Raw genomic sequence first — 11,277 nt, forward strand, 5'->3', positions numbered from 1 at the left:
AGAAAGAATGTCAAGATTTATATAATTGTGTTTTCTCCAGTAAGATGTTCACTAATTGGGCACTGAACAAGAATATCAAATTCAGCAACCAAGTGAATGTTTATGAGTGAAAGAAGAGTTCTGATTTGTAGGACCCTCTGCCTCCTTTTATTGCCACTTCCACCTTTGGGGCAGAAAGGGTTCACACAAGAGTAAGGGCTATTATTTTTTCTTTGTTGAACATGTCACTGTGTTGTGTGATGTATAAAGAGCTGCCCTTGGAGCCAAGAAGAGCTTGGTTCTAGTCCTGTCTCAGACATAGAGTCTAACCAAGATACTTTCTAGGCAACTTGGAAGACTTAGTTGTAGGGAGAATGCTGACCTACATTAGTAGAAGGAGTTTCCTTATCTGGGAGTTCCCTTTATTAGTGAAATCACAGATCTAATACCCTATCCCTAGGGGGTGCCATGTTGGGATAATTTGTCATCAAATGGCAAGCCTACTGTGAAGGAATACTCTGTACTTAGTGAGGTTTTTTTATTAAGAGTCTTTTGAAACTTTTCCAGCATGGTAAAACTTTCCAAACTTGCTCCTCTCATTTAACTTTCAAAAAGCCCTGATTACCTCCATACTACCATGAGGTATTGGAGTAAAATAGAGGTTCTTAACCTGAAGTTCATTAATTTGGTTTTAAAAAAATGTTTCAATGGATATTTTTCAGTATCATTAGCTTAATTGCAATTCTATGTATTTTATACATTTAAAAACATTATTCTGAGAAGGAAGTAGGCTTGCCCAGAATACAAAAGAGGCTCATAACAAAAAAATAAGAACCCCTGAAGTAAAACTCAGTGCAAGAATATTATTTTGTTTTTAATACCAGTTTATAAAAATGTAGTTAGAAAGGTAAATATCCAACAAAATAATCATGTAGCATATTAAAAAAGAAAAATAATTTCTGAATTGCCTATGGTTTGGGATTTTGGGGGCTGCTATTCCCATATTCCCATTTTACTGTTTAAGATTGTTGTGAACCTCATATGTTCTCTCCCTCTTCCCTCAAGGGATAGTTAAATCCCTTTTTTTGGTAGAAGGCAATATGGGCTTCTTTTTCACTTTATTTTTTCTCTTGTATGGAAGTCTTAAGTTTCTCACATCATTCTCCTAACACTGTTTTGTTCTTCTGTCTAAACAGACCTCTTAGTCTTCAAAAGACTCCACAGAAACTTACAGCTGATTTACAGTGACAATAATTTAGACTTAGTACTTTACTTTAATATTTATTATACTCCAAACATTGTAAGAATTTGTTTTAACTTTTTTTTTGGACCTTGGTATCAGAAATTATTATTACCCAGTTCAATTGACATTTATTAAGATAGAAACTGACCTGGAGTCTTGATATTTCCTCTTGTCAACCCATAGATGAGATCTTTTTTGACTGTCCTAGTTATCTGGCAACTGTGGTTACTTCTTTTTTTTCCTTGATAATTTCTTTTTTTTCAAATGCTTTATTAACTTCTGACTTACATCATTCATCTCCGCCAGATTTTGAGTTACAAATTTTCTCCCCATTTTTCCCCCACCCCCGCCCCCAAATAGCAGTCCCACAGGATGTCCCCTCCTCCAATCTGCTCTCTCCCATATTTTCTCCCATACCCCTTTTGACTTTTCCAGTGGATCTCTGTGCCCCAGTGCCTCTATATCTTATTTCCCAATTACAAGTAAAATAGTATTGATAATAGTATACACACACACACACACACATATATACATACACACACACACACACACACACATATATATATATGTATATATATATATATATATTTGATTTTAAAACTTCCAGATTCATTCCCTTCCTCCCTTGCCACCCACCCTTACTGGGTAGATAAGCAGTTCAGTATAGGATGTACATGTGTGGCTAGTGCAAAACAATAACATGGTAGATATGTTGGAAAAGACTGACTATATTTCCCTCCCTCCTATCCCACCTCCCACTTGTTCTATTCTCTACTTTGATCCTGTCCCCTTTTAAAAGTGGGTGCTTCCAACTTCCTTCCCCCCCAGCCTGCCCTCCTTTCCATCATCCCCCCCTCTCATACCCTTCCCCCCCTACTCTCCTGTAGGGTGAGATACCCTATTTAGTGTGTATTTCATTCCCTCCTCAAGCCAAATTCAATGGGAATAAGGTTGACCCATTCCCTTTTGTCTTCCTATTCTTCCCCTCCATTGTAACCATTTTCACTTGCCTCTTCTGTATGAGATAGTTTACCCCATTCTGTCTCTCCCCATCTCCTTTCATTATATTCCTCTCTCACCTCTTAATTTCACTTTTTAAGTATCATCCCTTCCTGTTAAATTGGTCCTGTGTCCTCTATCTATATACCTGTAAACATACATAGACACATTCACATATGTATTCATATACCCATATACCCTCATATATAGGCATATATATATACATACACACACACACACACACACACACACACACATATATATATATATATATATATTTCTATTCCCTTCAACTACTGAGAAAAGTTTCATCAGTTACAATTATTGTTTTTCCATGTAGGAATGTTAATAGTTCAACTTTGATAAGTTCTTTATGATTTCTTTTCCCTGTTTACCTTCTCATGCTTCTCTTGATTCTTGTATCTGAATGTCAAATTTTCTGTTCAACTCTGGATTTTTCAGCAAGAATGCTTGAAAGTCCTCTATTCCACTGAATGACCACATTTTCCCCTGAAACATGATACTCAGTTTTGCTGGGTAGGTGACTCTTGGTTTTAATCCCAGCTCCTTTGCCCTCTGGAATATCATATTCCAAGCCCTTCGATCCCTCAGTGTAGAAGCTGCCAGATCCTGGATTATCCTGATTGTGTTTCCACAATATTCAAATTGTTTCTTCCTGGCTGCTTGTAATATTCTCTCCTTAATCTGGGAATTCTGGAACCTGGCTATAACATTCCTAAGAGTTTTCTTTTTGGGATCTTTTTCAGGAGGTGATCGGTGGATTTTTTCAACCTCTATTTTGCCCTCTAATTCTAAAACATCAGGGCAGTTTTCTTTGAGAACTTCCTGGAGGATGATTTTTAGGTTCTTACTTTGATCATGGCTTTCAGGCAGTCCAATAATTTTTAAATTATCTCTCCTGGATCTATTTTCCAGGTCAGTGGTTTTTCCCATGAGATATTTCACATTGCCTTCTATTCTTTCATTTGTTTGGATCTGTTTAACAGCATCTTGATTTCTCATAAAGTCATTAGCTTCCATTTGCTACAATCTAATTCTGAAGGAACGATTATCCTCAGTGAGCTTTTGAGATTCTTTTTCCATCTGGCAAATTCGACTTTTTAAGGCATTCTTCTCCTCATTGCCTTTTTGAGCCTCTTTTGCCATTTGAGTCAGTCTATTTTTTAAAGTGTTATTTTCCTCAGTCAGGCTGTTGACTCTCATTTCATAATTTTCTTGCATTGTTCTCATTTCTCTTCCCAATTTTTCCTCCACTTCTCTTATCTGCTTCTTAAGGTCCTCTATGGCCTGTAACCAGCTTGTATTTTCCTTTGAAAGGAAAGCTTTTGGTGTAGGAATTCTGACTTCACTGTCTTCCTCCTGTTCCATGCTTTGCTCCTTTTTGTCCCCCAAATAGGAGTGTAATGTTGGAATCTTCTGTCTGCTTTGTTTCCTTTGCCTGGTCATGTTGCCCCTCAGTCACTTGACCCCTGGGCTTTTTGCCACAGTAGGACTCTGCCACCAGACAGGGGAGCTTTCATCCCAAATGCTGGGGTTTTCTCAGTTACCTGAGGTATTAGATGGGTACCCTCTCTGAGGTCTCCACACGCTCTGGCAAGCTGGACACACACCCCAGGACCTCCACCCTAGACTGCAATCCAGATCCAAGAAGGTTAAAGCAAGAGCCATTACCCCTCAGACTGGTGCTTGGTCCCCCTACACTCTGCAGGCCAGGAGTTGAAGCTGCCACGTGGTGTTGGCTGGCTGTGCCGGCACCTCACCATGGGGGCAAAAGCCATGCATCCCATTTACTGGTCCCAAAGTCCAGACTACACTGACCTCTCACTTTCTCCTTCGAATCTGTGTGTTGATAAATCTGGAAACGGCCACAGCTGCTGATCTGGAGTCCCTCCGGCAGCTGGTCAGGCCCACTCTGGTGCTAAAGCCTCGACTTGGGGCTGGGCTTAGCTCCCAGAGCGCTGTGCTGGCCAATTCCTGCCCGCCTGTTGGGCTGTCCTCAGCGGGAGGTTAGCTTCTCTGTATCATTTTGTGGGTTCTACAGCTCCAAAGTTTGTTTAGAGTCCCCTTTTTACATGGATTGGGGAAGGTGGAAGCAGGAGCAGCAGGGAGGTCCTTCTACTCTGCTATCCAACTGTGGTTACTTCTAAACAGATTTAGACACATCTCAGCTTAGGTGTATCTCAGGAGTTGTGGTCTAAGGATCTGGAGAACTCTAATTCTAACTGTAGGCTGTGCAAATCTTAACTTTGTTCTATTCCCTTTCATTTATAGCTCAGTGCCAAAAAAAGCTATATAACTCAAAATAATCATCACCAAAACACAACCAGATTTAAAAAAATTTTTTGAATACATACATGTAACCCTTAATTCTGAACTACTTTAATTTTTTTCTTATCCACTCATACATCTCTCCATCTTCTTCCCATAAGAATAGAACATGGTATTTTTTTGAATACTTAGCTAAAGTTAAACTATATCACTAATATTTTCTTGATCTGCCTGTTCAGCACCCTGTTAAAAAAAGGAAACAAGGTTAGTTTGTCATGACCTCTTCCTAATGAATCCATGTTGATTTTTTGTCATCACCACTTCCCTTTCCAGATGTTCATTAATCACTTTTTTCAAGATGCTTTCTGCATAATTTTCCCAGAAAAGGAAGGCAAGCTCATTGGCTTGTAGTTTGTGGTCTCTGTTCCCTTCCTTCTTTTGAAACTCAGGAAAATATGTGTTCACTTCCGGGCCTGAGGTACCTCTCCCATTTTATACAGTCTTTCAAATACTCCTAACATTGACTTAAAAATCTCATCTGCCTTATGAAGAAAGAAAGAGAGAGGGTGGTGCAGTGAATAGAGTACCGACCCTGGAGTCAGGAGGACCTGAGTTCAAATTTGACCTCAGACACTTGACACACTAGCCATGTGACTTTGGGCAAGTCACTTAACTTCAATTACCCTCCAAAAGGTTAAAAAAAAAAGGAGAGAGAGAAAGAAAAAGGGGAAAGGACCTACTTATACAAAAATATTTATAGCAGCTTTTTTTTTTTGGTGGCTAAGAATTAGAAAATGAAGGGACACCCATCAATTGGGGAATGCCTAAAAAAGCTGTGCTATATGATTGTAATGGAATATTATTGTGCTATAAGAAATGACAAGTAGGAGAATTTCAGAAAAACCTGGAAAGACCTATATATGAACTGATGCAAAGTGAAGTGAACAGAGCCAGAACATTGAACACAATAATAGCAATATTGTTTGGTGAAGAATTGTGAATGACTTAGCTATTCTCAGCAATACATTGATCCAAGACAATTCCGAAGGACTAATGATAAAGCATACTACCTGCACCCAGGAAAAACAAAACAAAACAAAACTTGATATTGTCTGAATACAGACTGAAGCATGCTTTGTTTTACTTTCTTTCATTCTTTTTCTTTTATTCAAGTCTTCTTGTATATAATGACTAATGTGGAAATAGTTTGCAACATTGCACTTTATAGTCTATATCTGCTTACCATGGGGGGAGGTGTGGTTTGCGGGACAGGGGAGAATGGGGTGGTACAGAATTTGGAACTCAAAACTTTAAAAACAAACAAACTTGTAAGTAGGGGAAAATATATTTTTTAAAAATCTCATCTGCCATTTCCCCCTCCAGTACCTGAGAATGCAGAGGAAACCTGGGTCCAAATCACTGGAGTAGTAAGACAGCAAGAAACAATATGGTAGCAAAAGAAACATTTATTTAATGCCCTTCTGCCTTCAGCTCTCTCCTGATCTCTGTTTCCCAGATCTAATTCATCTAGGTCAGCCCTGAAGTGGCAGAGGCTAATCTCTGCTTTGGGAAAAAAGTGCTCAATCAGGCAGCAAAAAGCAGTAGGTAGGACCCATCCTAGATCCCCTTCTGCCTTGAGCCCCGGTTCCTACACTCCCCTTCCCCCACCTCTCATTGCCTTCCAGGTAACAATTTAATTTAGCTGTGCCATATGGAAACCTCTATTTCCAAAATCCACATCAGTCACACAGCGATGCAAAAGGTCTCTACTCACAAACAGCCACTACTGGTAAATGGCTGTTTGATATAATTTTTTTTCTATCTTAATTTTCATAGGAAACTCCCCTTTCCTCCTCCGTCCTTTTCACTTCCAAAGATGGCATGGCCTCAACTTGGGAGCCCCACTTTCTTGCCATGAGAAATTGAATGGGCATAAACTCACATTTCCAGGAGCAGGTGAAATGCAAAACAGCACCCTGTCCATTAGGGGCTCTTAATATTTTTAGTGTTACAGACCCCTTTGGTAGTCTGGTGAAGCCTATGGGCCCTTCTCAGAATAATGTTTTTAAAAACAAAATACACAGAATTATGAAGGAAACTGGTTAGGTTGAAATAGCCAAGAAAAATATTTTTTTTAAAAGGTCATGGACCCAAAGTTAAGAACTCATGCGTATAGGAGAATATTCTGGCATCACTGGCTGCACCCAGTTAGAGCAGTACTGCACAACATATTGCCCCAAGCCACCTGCCAATGGATTTTCTGGCTTGGGTTGGGGATGGGGGGGTGGGGGGGCGGCAAGGAAGGGTGGAAATGGGTTCCAACTAGAAACCCTTTTCTTCAAAACTGTCTTTATTTACTCTGAAAATTCCCCATCTCCCTACAGTAGCTCCTCTGGTGATTTGAAATCAAGAATAAATGAACACCACTTATTAAGCATTTACTATGTTCCAAGCACTGCTGGGTTTTGCAGGCCAAGCCTCAAGCAAATTCAAGGTTTAAATGCGATAAGCTTTCCCGGAGCACTAAAACCAACTTTACCAAGTAAGAATTAAAAGAATCAATTCAAAAAGGTATAAGGGTAAAAGAACATCACTTTGCTCATCCTGAAGGATCAATATATCAAATAGGAAAACCTTCCCTTGAAAGGGGCAAGACAAGTAAGACAAAGCTTATGACTTCTACTCTTCCTGGGCTTGGTTTTTTATGCAGGGGTGGAGTGGGGTGGGGGTGGGGGGGACCTTGGCAGGGAAGGAAAATGATTCGCCCTCTTAAAGGACCAACTGAGCCTGCTTAAAACAGTCCTTTCCCCCTTAAAGGGCCAGCCCAGACTACATAAAATGGGGGTTGCTCCTGCCACGCTGGAGATACAAATATTGAAATGAAGCAGTCCCTACCCTTCAGGGATCTTACACTCCAACAGCAGAAAGACTGCAGAAATCAAGGAGTAGTGACCAGGGGAGTTTGCTTTGGGTTCTCCTGACCAGACTTTTATTAAAGGGGGTTTGTTCTGTGAAGTTTGGATTCAGTCAAAGAGCCGCACTTGAGGACCTAGAGGACCACATGTGACCTGGAGGTAGAAGGTTCCCCATTCCTGGAAGATACCTAAATAGTAAATGGAAAAATAAGGTGGTCTGTTGACACGCCCTTTCAAGAGGCAATGTGAGTTTTGATTACAATTCTCAGAGCAAAGAGGTGGGAAATGAGAGTGGGGATAAGAGGGGGGGGGTATACGTCTAATGTCAGGGTGATAAATTGTCCCAGGTGAAAATGAGGACACCGGGTTCCAGGGAACTCAGGGCTGAGTGGTTTAGTTCTTGCATGTGATTAGCTAAGTGCTCTCTTACTGTCTCCTCATTTATCTTGGGTATCAACTCTGTTCTCCATTCTTGGTCTGTCATTTCCATGCCAAGCTCATTCTCCTTGGCAAAGAAAACCAGCAAAATTAGAATTCGGTAGCTCTGCTTTCTTTCTGTTGTCAGTTATTATGTCAAGTACTTAAAGCAGCGATTCTCTCCTTTATTTAATGCTCAAGTTAAATTAAGCTAAATAGCTTAAAATACCCCACCCCCTTTGTTGTTCTCTTCAGCTTTCTTCTACAGACTCAGCTCATTCCGAGCTTTAGCACTCCTGACTCTTATGTTTTTTAATAGAGCACACACATTCTTATACTAATCTTCTGTTACCTGACTTCACTTCCTTTGTATTTATCTTTAAAAATTCACAGTTCGTTAGTATCCTGGGTACCCAGCAGTAGACAACTACTGTTTTTCTTTCTCATTTTCTTTCCTGTTGGAATTGTGTCCCTTTGTGTTTTGGGGATTTCATTCTTCAGTGATTCTCCATCTTTCTTTAAGTGGACTTCCCCTGTAGAATTTTAGTCCATGGGATCTTACTGATCTATCATTTAAACTCTTCAAAATCTGCTGTCCTATAATCCAAGATTCATGTCAGACTGTTTGCTGGCTTTCCTTTCTAACAAATTCTCTAGGAGGAAGTGGTCATTCCCCCACATATCTCTCTCATTGTTTCTGTCTGTCTATTTCTCTTGGTGTCTCTTGACTCTTTGTTTCTATGTCTCTCTTTGTTTATGAATCTCTCTCTCTTTGTATCTCTGTATCTATGCCTGTCTGCCTGCTTGCCTGCCTATATGTCTCTTTTATATTCTAGTAGTTGTCTGGATAATTGAAGTCTAGAGTTACTACTAGATCATCTTTCTCTTCCAGGCTTGTGTTTCTGGTTCCAGAACTCCTCATCTATTTCCTCTTTCTGTCCAGGTAATCTGTAATTACGCTCAGATGACAAAATTACTTCTTTCTTCCTCTATTGATCTACCCCTCTCCCCCATATTGCCAAAGACATATTTTATTCATAATGACCTGCAACTCGTATCATGCCAATAGTGATAGATCATACTTTAAATTTTGTGATAACATTCATTTTTTAAAAACAATTGTACTTATTACAAATTAAATAAGTCTTGCACACCCTTGATATATGAAGAGATAAAATTCCCACATATTCTCTACCAATGTTTCCTCCCTTTGGGTTTCTGGATTTTCTCACAATTTTACCTTCTTATATACAATGTTACACCACCCCTTTAATGTATACTATTTATACTTTGCATACCCTTTCATACAGCAATACCACTGCAAGGTCTGTATCCAAAAGACATTTAAAAAAGGGGGGAAAAAAGCAGCTTTTTGTGGTGACTAAGAATTGGAAACCAAAGGGAAATCAAATTGGAGAATGACTAAACAAGCTGTGTTATATGATTGTAATAGACTATTATTGTGCTATAAGAAATGACAGAAATTTCAGAAAAACCTGGAAAGACTTACATGAACTGTTGCTGAGTGAAGTGAGCAGAACCAGGAGAGCACTGTACACAGTAACAGCCACATTGTGTGATGAGCAGCAGTAGTGGATTTATCTCTCAGCAATATAGTAATCCAAGACAATTCCAAAGGATTAATGATGAAGCATATTCTGTCTACAGAGGAAGAACTGATATTGTCTGGTTACAGACGGAAGCATGCTATTTTTCACTTTTTCTTTTATTCTAGTCTTTTTTGTCTAAATAACTAATATGGAAATGTTTTATATAATTGCACATGTATAACCACATCTAATTGCTTAGCTTCTCAGGGAAGAGGTAGGGGAGGAAGGGAGGGATAGAATTTGAAACTCAGAACTTAAAAAAAATGTTAAAAAAATTGATAGAAAAGGAAAAAAAGTATTCTTTATTTTGAGTAAGGCATATCCACAAATATAATAAGGTATATACATGGTTTTGTCTCACCAATTCTCATGGATACATAGGAAGTTAAATCTGCCTTCTTGCATTAGGACCTCTAATTCTTGCTTATTGCCTAAACTTTAACCGTTTGTGTATAGAAATTTGAAGCTATAGGTTTTACTTCTGGTAGTTCTCTCAGTTTTTTTTTTCTCCTGTGATATGGTTTCTACAACTATTATTCTTTTCCCTTCACATTCATTGTTTTTTTTTTTTCTCTCTCTGTCTCTCTCTATTTCCGTCTCTCTCCCATCTTGGTGGATATACACAGGCAGTTTTCTCCTCCAATCCTTTTTTTGTTGTTGTTTTTGTTTTTTGCTTTTTGGAGGGCAGTTGGGGTTAACTGACTTGCCCAAGGTCACATGGCTAGTTTTTGTGTTAAGTGTCTGAGGCTGGATCCGAACCCAGGTCTTCCTGACTTCAGGGCTGGTGCTCTATTCACTGCACCCCCTAGCCACCTCCTCCAATCCTCTTTAGTTTAAATCTCTTTTAATTAGATTTTAGAAACACCAGGAAGATACAATCTCACCAATCTTTAACTTAGGTCAGGTTTCTGTCAAATCTATATTTTAAACCATGTCCAGAAGTTAAAATTCCCTTTTTTAGACACAACCTTATTCCTTTTTAATGGTATTTTTCCAATTACATGTACAGATATTTTTAACATTCATTTTAAAATAAAATTTTGAGTTCCAAATTTTTTCTCTCCCTCCCTACTCTCCCCCATCTCTAAGATAGTAAGCAATTTGATATCAGTTATATATGTATAATAATATAAAACCTATTTCCATATTAGTCATGTGAAAGGAGACAGTTTGCAAAAAAAAAAAATCATAGCACAATCTTATTCTTAATTATCTTTGCACTTCCTAAATTAGATTTTCTTCCCTTTATATCTTTCCTTAAATGGAAATCTTAGAGGAAAATACAACTATCATCTTTTGCCACCTTCTTATAACCTTTGAGAATAATTTCTAGGCTCCTTCTGGCACTAGTATTTGTGTCCATACAACTCATCAGAAGTGGGTAGAAGCCATACTTTTACATGTTTTGGGAGATTCCCAGTTACGTTTTATATACATACCCTATGAAAGTACAGGCCTTTCCTTGTTACCAGGTTGACAACTATTTTCCTTGATATCTTTGAATAGTGAATCACCAACCACCACTCTTTTTTTTTTTTTTACTCTTATTGGACCTTCTCTCACCTGATAGTTTCTGTAGCTCTATTTTTCCTTGGGGGACAAGCAGCTGCTTCCTTCTCAGAACATCCAGCTCCTACCTCTTCAGGAAGAGCTTCAGATTTATTTTATTTAATTTTTTTAGCTTCAAGTATACAGTTATCCTTTCCCCCTCCCTTTCTCTTTCATATAACATTCTCATAAGTCCCCAACCTCCTGACAAGGGTCAACTTTCTCTTCTTCTACTTCAGACCTTTTTTCCCCCACTGAAGCATTTCTTTCTTTCTTT

The sequence above is a fragment of the Petaurus breviceps genome, unplaced genomic scaffold, assembly GCF_028583685.1.
Source record: "Petaurus breviceps papuanus isolate PSGF00001 unplaced genomic scaffold, PetGlider_PUasm1.0 184, whole genome shotgun sequence".
NCBI lineage: Eukaryota > Metazoa > Chordata > Mammalia > Diprotodontia > Petauridae > Petaurus > Petaurus breviceps.